The sequence below is a fragment of the Canis lupus genome, chromosome 25, assembly GCF_048164855.1.
Source record: "Canis lupus baileyi chromosome 25, mCanLup2.hap1, whole genome shotgun sequence".
NCBI lineage: Eukaryota > Metazoa > Chordata > Mammalia > Carnivora > Canidae > Canis > Canis lupus.
In genome coordinates, this window is record NC_132862.1 from 45694718 (window position 1) to 45710077 (window position 15360).

Consider the following 15360-nt stretch of genomic DNA (forward strand, 5'->3'; position numbering starts at 1 on the left):
GATATTTGAAGGTTATCTTTTGGGAACTTTAAGGTAAGAATTTGTTAGAACAGAATTTTTATACTCTGGGAGGTGACATAGTTTGTGATCTAAAATCACTAAGTGGGTTTTGTAACTGAAATAATTTTAGTGTAATGAGGTTAAGTACTGTTTCATGAAACCTGTATGTTTTATATGCAAATGTGAATATTCACTGCACTGTATTCCAAAGTATATTTTTTGTGGGTCTTGGTTGTCATAATTGGTGGAAAATTCTGTAGGATATCTTTCCTACTTTGGATTTTCTCATTTTAGGTTAATAGTGATCTGAGAGGCATATGCTTGACTGAATGTAGAAGAGCAGTTATCTTTTTATTTTTTAAAATGAATTCTTGAGAGATAGATATCGTATAAAGGCTGAGAAGTAATAATAAAGGTTTGTTGGTACATCTTAGGGGAGGTGAGTCCCCTAAGGTGAGTTTACCAGGGAATAAATATGGTCTTTGGAGTTCTGCCAAAGCATCTTCAGCTGGAAAGGAGCTCAGTTTGTCAGCAGCCTTGAGCCTGAAGATAAAATACTGCTTTAAGTGGTGGAATAATTTGTAACTGATGTGAACCCCCAAAAAGGGAAGCAAAATGCAGTCAATACAAGCAGAATAGAGCAGTACTGCACATTTTTGAAAAGGTTCTTTTAATGATCTGCAAGCTGTTTTTATTTTGTTCTACCACCAAAACCAAAGTACATTTGTATTTTATCTTACATTTATTTAAAGATACTCCCCTTATACTCCCCTTATTTCAGTTTCTTCTCTCTCTCTCTCCCTTTTTATTTGGAAGGGCTTCATGCATGTCTTCGTGTACTTGCTTGAAGAAAACAACAAGAATAACCTTTTCTATTTATTTCTTGCTGTAAACTCAGGGGAAAACCTCTATATGGCAATCTGGAGACTTCCCTAAGAGTTAGTGTAACATAGTTGATAAAAGCATGGTCCCTGGAGGTAAACTGCCTGAGCTTAAATCCAGTTCAGTGACTGAACAGTTGCCCTCTTTGGTTGATTCTGTTTCCTGATCTTTAAAATGGAAATAATAATAATATGGCTTATTACGGATAATAATAAGATTTAACTAGGTTCATATCAGTAAAATGCTGAGAAGGCCACTTGGTACACATTTGGTTTATCCATTGTTACCGACATGCAGTTCTCAGGCTAAGACACCTTGGGGCAAGTTACTTAATCTCTCTTGGCTTCCTCTGTTTTCTTTTTGTTTTCAAAGAAAGGTCTAGCTCTCTGGTTCTTTGTGCATATTAAACTCTGATAGTTGGTTTTATGTTTTTGAACCCTTCAAGGGAGTGACTTCAAGTTACTCCTTTGTGGGGTTTTTTTTTTTTTTTTTTAAGATTTTATTTATTTATTCATGAGAGACACAGAGAGGTAGAGGGAGAAGCAGGCTCCTTGCAGGGAGCCTGATACGGGACTCGATCCCCTGACCATGATTACACCCTGAGCTGAAGGCAGATGCTCAACCACTGAGCCACCCAGGTGTCCCTCCGTTGTGTTTATCAGTGAGACTAAAAAGATATTTCCAACAATATAAATATTTTGTGCTAACAATGATTTTAGATTGCTAGACTGGCTCTAACACTACTTGTAGATGTTCTTCCCCCTAATGTGCTAAATTTTACCCAAAATATCATCCAGAAAATCTCTTTATCTTTTAGTGAAAGCCTACTCTTCACTAATAACAATAATTGTTAAGAGAGAGGCCTCTAATTTTATATTTTTGCTTTATATGAATTGTCCCAGGAGTGAAAGTCTAAGTGGTCATCTATTCTTTCTTTAATGCTTTTTACATAAGAGCACAAATATTTTGGTGAATCTTCATTAAAATGTCACATTCCAAGTAAGAAATAAGTTGTAAGGTGGGGAAGGCCATGACAGGGCAAAAAGCAATTAAATCTGAATTGACTTCTGGGGAGTATATTATTCTAAAGTTGTAATTTGGGCAGCCCCCGTGGCGCAGTGGTTTAGCGCCTCCTGCGGCCTGGGGTGTGATCCTGGAGACCCGGGATCGAGTCCCACGTCGGGCTCCCTGCATGGAGCCTGCTTCTCCCTCTGCCTGCTTCTCCCTCTGCCTGTGTCTCTGCCTCTCTCTTTGGTCTCTCTGAATGAATAAAGAAAATAAATCTTAAAAAAAATAAATAAATAAATAAAGTTGTAATTTGACAAACTCATTGATCAAGGGAACAAAGAGTGTTCTTAACTCTTGTTAGCTTTAAGCTGTTAAAAATAAGAGCAAAATGTTGGGATGCCTGGGTGGCTCAGCAGTAGAGCGTCTGCCTTTGGCTCAGGGCCTGATCCCAGGGTCCCGGATCAAATCCCACATCAGGGTCCCTGCATGGGGTCTGCTTCTCCCTCTGCCTGTGTCTCTGCCCCTCTCTCTCTGTCTCTCATGAATAAGTAAATACAATCTTAAAAAAAAAAAAAAAAAAAGCAAAATGTCATTTTACCCTAAATTCTACTTGTTTTTTTTCCTTATTTCTTCACGATGGAATTTTTGAAATTTCCATTGATTTGTTTTGGCTTACATCCCTAAAGAAAAAGCAACTAAGAATTCCTTTCTAAGGATTAAAATTTTTGCCTTTTATGATTCTTTAATTTTTGTTTTTGCTTTTTTAATCAGTTCTTGCTATGAGTTTCTGTTTTTAGAAGTTCAGACAAGTAACTCGTCAAGAATTCTTATCAGTGAGCGCTTGAGACTGCTCTGACCCTTGGATAACCCTTCTGTTTGAAGAGCTCTGTAATTGTAAGGCAGCTCTGTGAATCCAGCTGTACTGTGCGTCTTAGCATCCGCATGGAAACAAATTACAGAACTTGTAGAGTGTGAACAGAATGAAAGCAGATGTGATTTTAAGACTAAGAATAAACAACATGAGAAATTACCTTCCTTATCTCTTAATGTTGGAAGGTGGGGGTGGCTTTTTGAGTTTTTTTAGAAAATTTGAAAATGTTCACGGAAGGCTAACAACGCAGTTTTAAGTTAGTCATATTGGAGTAACTGATATTCTTTGACTATTTCGCATAACTCAAATGCAGTTTCTTTGAGGAAATAGGGTAGTCTTACTTGCTTCTTGGGGTCATAGACTGTGATTGATTCATTCAATGGCATAATTCTGTAAACACTCTTGCCAGCTTAGCAAAAAGAATCCAATTTTTAAATGTTGAGTTTCAATAATGAAAAAATATATATTTATAATCTTAAGCAATACCTCATTACCCTTCTTTTTAGCTACTTTGCAAGATTTGAAGATAAAAGATTATAAAGTTGCTGAGCCACATTTAGTTTCTTATTTGGAGATTTTGAGAAAGCAAATAAAACAAGGGTGCTAAAGTAGAGTCAATAATGGACAATTATGTACTTCATGCTGCTTTATGCTATCACTGCTCTTCTTCACTACCTTTTCCCCCTCCTTGTATAATTATCCTTTATATGAGCCTTTATTTCTCTTTTCGCAATGAAGCTCCTTGAAGAAATGATTTAATAAACAGGTAAACTTTTGAGTATATAAATGATGTGGCAAAGAGAAATCCCTTGTAAGAAGGTGTTAGAAAATTTACATGACTAATTAGAATTGTGTTCTGGCAAAGAGGTAGGTAAATACAACAGGAAATTTTAATTTAATTATTGGTCTGGTTTTGGTGACTGGGTCTTCCTTACTCATGGACTTCCAGGTATACTCTTTCAACAAGGTTACAGAAATGGTTCCCTGAGTAGCTATTTTCATTCTTGTGGCCTACTGTCATTCTCTGTTATTGGTGGTTCATCAGGAATCAGCAAACTCAGAATGTCCTTACAGTCACTCAGTAGTCTTTTTTTTTTTTTTTTTTTTTTTTGTAATTCACGAGAGACACACAGAGAGGCACAAATTTAGGCAGAGGGAGAAGCAAGCTCCTTGAGGGACTCAGTCCTGGGACTCCAGGACCACACCCTGAGCCTAAGGCAGACGCTCAACCACTGAGCCACCCAGGCATCCCTCAATAGTCTTAATTATTTTACCTCTTTCTTTTCATTGTGCTAGAGTATGTTTGGGCTTTGGGTAGGATAGTGAGGAAGCCAAACTGATTACAGCTGTTATACCGATCGTTTAGCAAGATACAATACCTGGGTTCCACCTTCAAAGATTCTAATTTGATTGTTATGGGTTGTAACTTTAGCATAAGAAGTCTTTGTTGTTGTTTTTTAAGATTTTATTTACTTATTTGACAGAGAATGAGAGAGAGAGAGAGAGAGAGAGAGCACAAGCTGGTGGAGCAGCAGGCCGAGGGAGACGGAGAAGCAGTCTCCTCACCAAACAGAGAGCCCCCTGTGGGGCTCAATTCCAGGACCCTGGGATCATGACCTGAGCCAAAGGCAAATGCTTAACTGATTGAGCCACCCAGGTGTTCCAGCATAAGGACGTCTTAAAACTTTCACAGGTGTATCTAATTGGACAGCAAAGCTTGAGGGCTGCTCTGTTACCTAATCTCCCCAACTAGATTATAGACGCCTTGAAACAGAGATTTTAATCTTAAAATTCTTAAATTTTATTAGTTTGCTGATTATATGTTTACTAGTTAAACACAACCGTAAACATAGAGAAGCCAAGTGTTTAATTGTTCAAAATAAGTATCAAGAAAGGCATAGTGAAGTACAGATTTTTTAAGTGGGTGTTGTAGATTTCCAAGAAAGAAAATGATGGTTGTAGAGCTTAATCAGGAAATGCTTCGGGAAGGAAGTATAGTCTCATCTTTAAGAAGTGTGAAAGAGGGCAGCCCAGGTGGCTCAGTGGTTTAGCACCGCCTTCAGCCCAGGGTGTGATCCTGGAGACCTGGGATCAAGTCCCTCAAGGGCTCCCTGCATGGAGCCTGCTTCTCCTTCTGCCTGTGTCTCTTCCTCTCTCTCTCTGTGTCTCTCATGAATAAATAGAACAAATCTTTTTTTTTTTTTTTTTTTTTTTTTTTTAAGTGTGAAAGACTTAGGTTGGAAAGCAGCTAAGCATTTGTTGGATGAATTGTAGGATCCACCCTAGGTAATTTAGAGTGGCAATGACTCAGAATAGCAGGACTTTCTTTATTTGTTATGTTCCAAATATTTTGTGTTTGAGCCATTTCTGATTTATCCTTAACTGAGTCTTGGTTATTAAAAAAAAAAAAAAAAAAGGCAGTCCTGAACCTGTTTGGTCCTGCTCAGACCTCCACTTTCTTCTCTGTGTATAGTAGAAAAAGTTGGCTAACAGATGTGTTTCCTCTTCAGAGAGGCCTGCAGGTCTAGAACGGCAGGTTATGGTACATGTCTTTTTCCATCTTTGTGATTCCAAGGCAGCATTCACACACACAAAAAGAAATGACAGCTTTTCTCAGTGGAAAAGACCCCAGATTCATGAGGTGGATCAGCTTGTCCAAGTTCCTCCAAATTAATATTAATCTGTTAATATAATTAACAGAATAATTGATTATATAATATATTAATATATTAATTATATATAATTCTATTAATATAATATGCGTGGGAATCTAAGGCATATAGCATGGGGCTGAGAAAAAATAAAGTACAATGAAGATATTATAAAAACATATCTTGGGGATCCCTGGGTGGCTCAGCGGTTTAGCGCCTGCTTCTTCTCCCTGTGCCTGTGTCTCTGCCCTCCCATGTCTATCATAAATAAATAAATAAATAAAGCTTAAAAAAATATCTTTAATCTCTAGGAACTTAGAATTAGTGATATAAGACATACACAGAATTTACTATATATTTTATGAACAAAGAGAGTAGATAAATCATTTAAGAGGTTTTTTTTTTTTTTAAGATTTTATTTATTTATTCATAGACACAGAGAAAGAGAGGCAGAGACACAGACAGAGGGAGAAGCAGGCTCCATGCAGGGAGCCCGATGTGGGACTCGATCCTGGGTCTCCAGGATCACACCCCAAGCTGCAGGCGGCGCCAAACCGCTGCACCACCGGGGCTGCCCATTTAAGAGTTTTTTTTTTTGAAGGTTTTATTTATTTATGCATGAGAGACACACAGAGAGAGAGAGAGCGCGAGTGCGAGCAGAGACATAGGCAGAGGCAGAAGCAGGCTCCATACAGTCGATCCCCGGACTCCAGGATCACGCCCTGGGCCGAAGGCCAGGCCTAAACTGTTGAGCCACCCAGGGATCCTCTCATTTAAGAGTTTAAAAGAAATGAGAAAGGGCAGCCCGGGTGGCTCAGTGGTTTACCGCTGCCTTCAGCTCAGGGCGTGACCTGGGGACCCGGGATTGAGTCCCACATCGGGCTCCCTGCATGGAACCTGCTTCTCCCTCTGCCTTGTGTCTCTGCCTCTCTCTCTCTGTGTGTCTCTCATGAATAAATAAATAAAATCTTTTTTAAAAAAGTAATTAGAAGGATTCAGAAGGGCAAAATTGAGGAGGAGGGCATTCTGGGTAGCTAGAACATGGTAACTTGAATCAGAAGGGGGAGTTTGAATTCTCTTCAGCACCAGCAGTATGTGACCTTGGACAACAAACACTGAGGTACAGTCATGCTTAGAAATCTAGAAATGAATAAAGAACTGTACCTGTCAGTGCCTGAGAAAATCAAAAGAGCCAATGTTCAGTGCTTCTTTTATATCCAAAGATGGGACCCGTTTTCTTGTTAGTCAAACACTTGCTGAGCATCACTGTTCAGGCATTACAAGGGGGATAGCAAAGAAGTTTAAAGCATGTTTTCTTCCCTTGAAGTGTTTATTTATTTTTTATTTTTATTTTTTTTATTTTTATTTTTATTTTTTATTTTTTTTTTAATTTTTATTTATTTATGATAGTCACACAGAGAGAGAGAGAGAGAGGCAGAGACACAGGCAGAGGGAGAAGCAGGCTCCATGCACCGGGAGCCCGACGTGGGATTCGATCCCGGGTCTCCAGGATCGTGCCCTGGGCCAAAGGCAGGCGCCAAACCGCTGCGCCACCCAGGGATCCCTATTTTTATTTTTTTTAAATTTCATTTATGATAGTCACAGAGAGAGAGAGAGAGAGAGAGAGAGAGGCAGAGACACAGGCAGAGGGAGAAGCAGGCTCCATGCACCGGGAGCCCGACGTGGGATTCGATCCCGGGTCTCCAGGATCGCGCTCTGGGCCAAAGGCAGGCACCAAACCGCTGCGCCACCCAGGGATCCCCCTTGAAGTGTTTATAATCTAGTTGGAGAATGATTAATAGTTGGGAAAAAATTAGTGAGAAGTATGGTACAAAATGTATAATCATAGTATTTTGTGTAGCTTGGACTCAGAGCTGTGAATTAGAGGAAAATAAGAGAGGGGGACTGGGTTCAGTCCAGAGGGGTTAGAATTTAAGCCAGACCCAGATAGAGCCAGATGAGGAGTCTCTAGCTGGGAACCATGGATAAGTTTCAGGGAATGTAAAATTTCCCCTAAAATGGTATGTATGCTTTGTATGAATGCACGGTTTTTAAGGGAAAAGTCTTACATCTTTGGTTATATTTGTGAAATGTTTTCTGCTTCTCAAAATGTTAGCACCATTATCTACATGAATGAAAAAAGAAGGCTTCGGGATTTAGTACAGGGTAGGGAACAGTGAGCAACCTTGCCAAGCGTAAGCCTTGCCTCTTATGTGGGGCACCTATTTTGTGATTAACACAAATTTGGACTAATGCCTATAGGAGTGGAAAGGAAAGATGAGGGACGCCTGGGTGGCTCAGCGGTTGAGTGTCTGCCTTTGGCTCAGGGCATGATCCTGGAATCCCGGGATCAAGTCCCATGTCGGGCTCCCTGCATGGAGCCTGCTTCTCTCTCTGCCTGTGTCTCTGTCTCTGTGTCTCTCATGAATTAATAAATAAAATCTTAAAAAAAAAAGAAAGAAAGAAAGGAAAGATGATCCAGCAATAAATCCCCTACTAGATATTTATACAAAGGATACAAACAGTGATCCAAAGGAGCACATGCACCCCAATGTTTATAGCAGCAATATCCACAATGACCAAAATATGGAAAGAGCCCAGATGTCCATTGACAGATGAATAGATAAGAAGATGTGGGGCATATGTGTGGGTGTGCGCACACACAATGGGGTATTACTCAGCCTTGAAAAAGAATGAAATCTTACCATTTACAACGACATGGATGGAACTAGAGGGTATTTTGCTAAGCAAAATAAATTAGAGAAAGACAAATATATGATTTCACTCATATATGAAACTTAAGAAATAAAACAGATGAACTTGGGATACCTGGGTGGCTCAGCAGTTAAGCGTCTGCTTTCGGCCCAGGGCATGATCATGGAGTTCCGGGATCAAGTCCCACATCGGGCTCCCTGCATGGAGTCTGCTTCTCCCTCTATGTCTCTGCCTGTGTGTGTGTGTGTGTGTGTGTGTCTCTCATGCATAAATAAATAAATAAAATCTTTAAAAAAAAAAACAAAACAGGTGAACTTAGGGGAAGAGAGGGAAAAATAAGACAAAAACAGAGAGGGAGACAAACCATAAGATACTCTTAACTATAGAACACAAACTGAGGGATTGCCTGGGTAGCTCAGTGAGTGAAACCCCTTCTGCCTTCGGCTCAGGTCATGATCTCAGGCTCCTGGGATCAAGCCCCGAGTCAGGCTCCCTGCTCAGCAGAGAGTCTGCTCCCTCTTCCTCTGCTGATCCCCCCCCCCCCCGCTTGTATTCTCTCTCTCTCTCAAATAAATAAATTAAATATTTAAAAAAAAAAAAAGTTGCTGGAGGGAATGGGGTGGGGGATGGGGTAACTGGGTGATGGGCACTTGATGTAATGAGCACTGGGTAGTAAAGTTTTGTTTTGTTTTTTTTTAATTTTTATTTATCTGTGATAGTCACAGAGAGAGAGAGAGAATGAGGCAGAGACACAGACAGAGGGAGAAGCAGGCTCCATGCACCGGGAGCCGACGTGGGATTCTATCCCGGGTCTCCAGGATCGCGCCCTGGGCCAAAGGCAGGCGCCAAACCGCTGCGCCACCCAGGGATCCCCTTGTTTTTTTTTTAATTCATGAGAGACACAGAGAGAGAGAGAGAGAGAGAGGCAGAGACACAGGCAGAGGAAGAAACAGGCTCCATACAAGGAGCCCAATGTGGGATTCCATCCTGAGACTCCAGGATCATGCTCTGGGTCGAAGGCAGGCGCTAAACCGCTGAGCCACCCGGGGATCCCCAGCACTGGGTATTATATGCATCTAATGAATCACTAAATTCTACCTGTGAAATAAATAATATACTAGATGTTAATTAAATTGAATTTAAATAAGAAATTTAAAAAAGGAAGGAAAGATTGGCCTTACCTCTTTTTAAAAAAAGTTTATATTTGGTTTCCTGGGAAAACATTTAATGTGTCCAAGAAGAAATAATATATTATTCTAAATATCATGTGACTGAAGGAGTCGGATGGGTTTTTTGGTATTTTTTTAAGATTTTATTTATTAAAAAAAATATTTTATTTATTCATTTGACAAAGTGAGCACAAGCAAGGGAGAAGGGCAGAGGGAGAGGGAGAAGCAGGGAGTCCGAAGTGAGGCTCAATCCCAGGACCCTGCATCATGACCTGAACTGAAGGCAGACACTTAACCAACTGAGCCACCTAGGCTCTCCAGGAGTCAGATAATTAGAAATAGATTTCAAATGTAGCACTACTTACTCTAGTTTATAAAAATTAAACTGAGCCTTTCTCTAATGGCTGGATGCTGCTACCTTAGCTTCATCTATTCTGTTCTGATCATCTCTTCTAAGTTAGTGATGTTGTCTAAGAGTTGGCATACTGAGGGTGGGGGAAAGTTGAATTCATTTTTCAGTAAAACCAAGATCTTTGTCAAACTCAGCAAGAGTGTGGGGAAAATATTCCCCTTTAATCAGGTAGAAACATATACTTGTTTTACATTCAGAAAGACATTGATAGTTTGTTTTCCATGCATTAACATTTAAGCTTTAGCAAGGCCTCATTACCCTTCTTTTTTAGCTACTTTGCAGGGCTTGAGAGTAGAGAACTGAGGCTGCTGAGCCATATTTAGTTTCTCATTTGGAGATTTTAAGAAAGCAGATAAATAAGACAAATGTACTAAAAGTCAAATCAATAAAGGACAATTATGAACCTCATGCTACTTTATACTATTACTATTACTACTTTACTATCTTTTTTCCCTCCTTGTAAAATTATTCCTTATATGAGCCTTTCCTTCTAGTTTAAGAATTTTTTAATTTTATTTATTTTTTTAAGAATTTATTTATTTATTCATGAGAGAGACACACAGAGAGGCAGAGGCAGAAGCAGAGGCAGAAACAGGGTTCATGCAGGGAGCCCCACGTGGGACTCCATCCCAGGTCTCCAGAGTCAGGCCTGGGCTGAAGGCGGCGCTAAACCGCTGAGCCACCCGGGCTGCCCTCTTTCTAGTTTTCAAATGGGGAAATGGAGCTCCTTGAAGAGATGATTTAATAAACAGAAACCTTTGAGTATATAAATTATGTGGCAAAGAGAAGTCTCTTTGTAAGAAATGTTAGAGGATTTGCATGACTAATTGGAATTGTGTGCTGGCAAAGAGATAGGTAAATACAACTTCACAGGAAATTTATTTTACTTAATTTTTTCTAGTAATCTCTACATCCATGGGGCTCAAACTCATGATGCCAAGATCAAGAGTAGCTGCTCTTTTAGCTGAGCCAGCCAGGCACCCAAACTTCATCTTTTTTTTTTTTTTTTTTTTTTAACTCTTCATCTTATGCTTTGGAATACTGAAGAGCTAGTATAGGCCTGAATATACTGTGATATTTTTTGGTGTCACGCTTTTGTTTATGCTTTCCTGCTCCATGGAGCATCTTTCTCATCTCTTTAGTCTTTTAGTTCTTATTTTTTAAGATACAGCTCTCTTGTTCTCTCCTCTTTTTTTTTTTTTTTAAATTTTATTTTTAAGTAATCTTTACACTCATCGTGGGGCTTGAACTCACAGCCCTGAGATCAAGAGTTGCATGCTCCACTGATGAGCCAGCCAGGCATCCTTTTGCTCTCTTCTAAGAAGCTTTCCATGAGTCCCCAAGTAAGTTTCTATTCTTCGTGCTTCTAGAGTACTCCATATTTGTCTCCTTCACTAGGTTTTATTATTTATTTATTTATTTATTTATTTATTTATTTATTTATTTATTTATTTTTTAAAGATCTTTTTTTTTTTTTAGGATTCATTTATTTTTTTTTTTTTTTTTTTTTTTTTATAAATTTTTATTTATTTATGATAGTCACACAGAGAGAGAGAGAGAGAGAGAGAGAGAGAGGCAGAGACACAGGCAGAGGGAGAAGCAGGCTCCAAGCACCGGGAGCCCGACGTGGGACTCGATCCCGGGTCTCCAGGATCGCGCCCTGGGCCAAAGGCAGGCGCCAAACCGCTGCGCCACCCAGGGATCCCCGGATTCATTTATTTATTTATTCTTAGAGACACAGAGAGAGAGAGAGAGAGAGAGAGAGAGGCAAACACACACGCAGAGGGAGAAGCAAGCTCCGTGCAGGAAGCCTGACGTGGGACTCGATCCCGGGTCTCCAGGATTACGCCCTGGGCTGCAGGCTGCGCTAAACCGCTGCGCCACCAGGGCTGCCCTAAAGATCCTATTTTTAAGTAATCTCTACGCCCAATGTGGAGCTTGAACTTAACCCCAAAATGAAGAGTCACATGCTCCATTGACCGCACCAGCTTGGGCACCCCTCCTTTACTAGGTTTTAAACTATATTTTAAACCCTTTGGGGATTAGGGATTTGTGTTTTATCACTGGCATCCAAGTAGCACAGTTCCCAGCAATAAGAAGCAAATTGATGGGCAGCCGGGGTAGCTCAGCCGTTTGGCACCGCCTTCAGCCCGGGGACTGATCTTGGAAATTCGGGATGGAATCCCGCCTTGGGCTCCCTGCATGGAGCCTGCTTCTCCCTCTGCCTGTGTCTCTGCCTCTCTCTCTCTCTCTCTCTCTCTCTGTGTCTGTCCTGAATAAATAAATAAAATCTTAAAAAACAACAACAACAAAAAAAAAGCAAACTGCTGTGAGGAATAGAAGAAATCAAGTAGGACTCCCAGGTTTTTGGCTTAGCTGACTAGTGAAACTTTTGTCTCCAAATTGGATTATGACATCAAGGAGACCCGAGTGTTTTGTATTAGTTTTGGTAAAAGATAATGATTGCTTATATTAGAGTAATAACAGAAAATGTTAAGAGGAAGGGAAAAATATATTTTGGTATATTAAGAGACAGTAAGAATAAATATTTTGAGGGATCCCTGGGTGGCGCAGCGGTTTAGCGCCTGCCTTTGGCCCAGGGCGCGATCCTGGAGACCCGGGATCGAATCCCACGTCGGGCTCCCGGTGCATGGAGCCTGCTTCTCCCTCTGCCTGTGTCTCTGTCTTTGGTCTGCCTCTCTCTCTCTGTGTGACTATCATAAATTAAAACAAAAAAAAGAATAAATATTTTGAGATGTTTTTAGTACTTCATTATTAAATGGAAAGGATGATGATGATGTAGCTAAAATAAAAACTTACAAAGGGATAAGATAGAGAAATGGTGTAGAAGTGGTATTTGTAGTTCGTATTTTTCAGTAGGACAAGCATTATCTTCTAGCTATCTGTAACTAATGACTTCTACTATTGATGGGTATACAGTCTTTATGTGCTGTGTTTGGTTGTGAAGGGATTCTGTTATCATGCGTTATTGATCAAGTCCCAGAACTGTTGAGTGGTTTTACATTATCATTGTAACTGATGAAATAAGAGAGTTTAAAAGAGATGAAATCACATAATACTATAGCTGTGAAGGTCTCACTTGGGGGAAGTTGAAGCCTGGGAGAGGAATCCAATGAGGAATAGTATTAATGGCAGATCATTTTAAAAATAAATAAGGGGCGCCTGGATGGCTCAGTCAGTTGAGCATCTGATTCTTTTTTCTTTTCTTTTTTTTTTTTTTTAATTTTTTATTTATTTATGATAGTCACACAGAGAGAGAGAGAGGGGCAGAGACACAGGCAGAGGGAGAAGCAGGCTCCGTGCACCGGGAGCCTGACGTGGGATTCGATCCCGGGTCTCCAGGATCGTGCCCCGGGCCAAAGGCAGGCGCTAAACCGCTGCGCCACCCAGGGATCCCCTTTTTTTTTTTTAAGATTTTATTTATTTATTCATGAGAGACAGAGAGAGAGAAAGGCAGAGACACAAGCAGATTCCATGCAGGGAGCCCAATGTGAGACTCCATCCCGGGACTCCAGGATCACGCCCTGGGCCGAAGGCAGGGGCCAAACTGCTGAGCCATCCAGGGATCCCCTAGCATCCAATTCTTGATTTCAGATCAGGTCATGATCTTAGGGTTGTGAGATCAAGCCCCACGTTGTGCACACTGGGCATGGAGTCTGCTTAAGATATTCTCTCTCCCTCTTCTTCTGCCCTTCCCCATCCCATTTGCTCTTGCACGTGCACGCTCTCTTTCTCAAAATAAATAAAATATTTTTAAAAATAAAATAAATTTAAAAATAAGATTATTAGCTAGCATAGACTACTGGTTACTTTAGTACTTTACCCCCTGTTTCCTTTAGCCTAACCCTTTTTACAAGCATTCTTGCCCCTAAACAATCTATTTTAATATCCAAATATGTAGTAGTCTTGTTTAAGAATAAAAGATAAAAATGTTAACAGTTCAATAATAAAAAGACAATAGAATTTTTATATATTTTTTATTTTTAAAGATTGTATTTATTTATTCATGAGAGACACACACAGTCAGAGACACAGGCAGAGGGAGAAGCAGGCTCCACGCAAGGAGCCTGATGTGGGACTCAAACCCGGGAATCCAGGATCACACCCTGAGCCAAAGGCAGATGCTCAACCGCTGAGCCATCCAGGCATCCAGGCACAGCATATCATGAAAGTGAGGAAGAGAATGGTGAACTCAAGGAACAGAAAAACTGAAATAAGTTTAGCAGGATAGGAACCAAGAGTCTAGAGTAGCCAGTGCTGAAGGTTATGTCATATGATGGTAAGCATTGACCAGATCATGTACTTTCTAAAACCTTTGCACTTTATCATAAAGCAGAATTGGGGGACGTTGTGATATATGATGCAACAAGCTTTTTTGTTTTGTTTTGTTTTGAATTCATGAGAGACCCACATCGGGCTCCCTGCATGGAACCTGCTTCTCCCTCTCTCTGTGTCTCTGCCTCTCTCTCTCTGTCTCTGTGTATGTCTCTCATGGATAGATAGATAAAATCTTCAGAGGAAAAAAAATATTTTTAGTCTAGGTGGTATTTTAGAGTAGCTCTTTGTTCCACCACCACACCACCAAAAACAATAGCCAAAAAACCATGGCAACAAAAACAGTGATAATGAAAACACAGCATAATTTATTGATTGCTTATTAGGTACTAGGTGCTATGCTAAGCACTATAAAAACTATCTAAATTTTATATAACAATCTTGCCAGTCATCTTCCATTTATGAAGAAATTGAGGTTTGTATAGTTAAGCAAAGCATTCAGATTTACTCTGGAGCTAGGATTTAAACCAGTTTTTCTTTTCCTACAAATATTGTATTTTTAATCACTATACTATTTTGCCTGGTTATATTCACTCATGGACTATCCCTGATGACCTCTGGGACTTCTTTAGGAGCTTGAAGAAGGGTTGAGGTAGAATGTGGGGCAGTTAGAATGTTGACATTATGATCATGTTATTTGTTTAGTTGTTTTTCTGGTTTCCTTGTATGTGGGATTGATAGAGGGACTATTGATTTATATTAGAGTCTTAATGTGTACAGAAAGTTTTTGGTCTTGGGCAGCCCTGGTGGCGCAGCAGTTTAGCGCCGCCTGCAGCCCAGGGCGTGATCCTGGAGACCTGGGATCGAGTCCCACGTCAGGCTCCTGCATGGAGCCTGCTTCTCCCTCTGCCTGTGTCTCTGCCTCTGTGTGTGTGTGTGTGTGTGTGTGTGTGTGTGTGTGTGTGTGATGAATAAATAAATAAAATAAAAATCTTAAAAAAATAAAAACCAAAGTTTTTGGTCTTGATTGAAGAATAGTTATTCTACTTCATACAAATAGCAGCTATAATTACAAAAGAAAATAGGAATTAATTTGCTTTACAGAATCCTATTCAGATTCTCTGTGGCATTTCTGAAAGTCATCCAGATTTTTTGTAAAACTTTCAGTAGGTCCCTGTGAACATTACACTCCATTGGTTCTGCCCCTCACCCCCACCTTTTGAAAATACTTTATTTTTCTAAAGTAGGCTCCACACCCAGCATGGGGCTTGAACTCATGACTTCAGGATCAAGTGTCACATGCTCTACCGACCCAGCCAGCCAGGCGCCACTCCTCTTCCTGCCTTCCTGATCACA

The 15360-nt window shown here is 40.2% G+C and overlaps 1 protein-coding gene across 24 annotated transcripts in view; it reads left to right on the plus strand.

The window, feature by feature from the left end:
- The window catches only part of BCL2L13 (BCL2 like 13), an 84740-nt gene that overhangs the window by 63659 nt on the left and 5721 nt on the right, over positions 1–15360 (plus strand). The gene's annotated exons all lie outside the window — the stretch shown is intronic.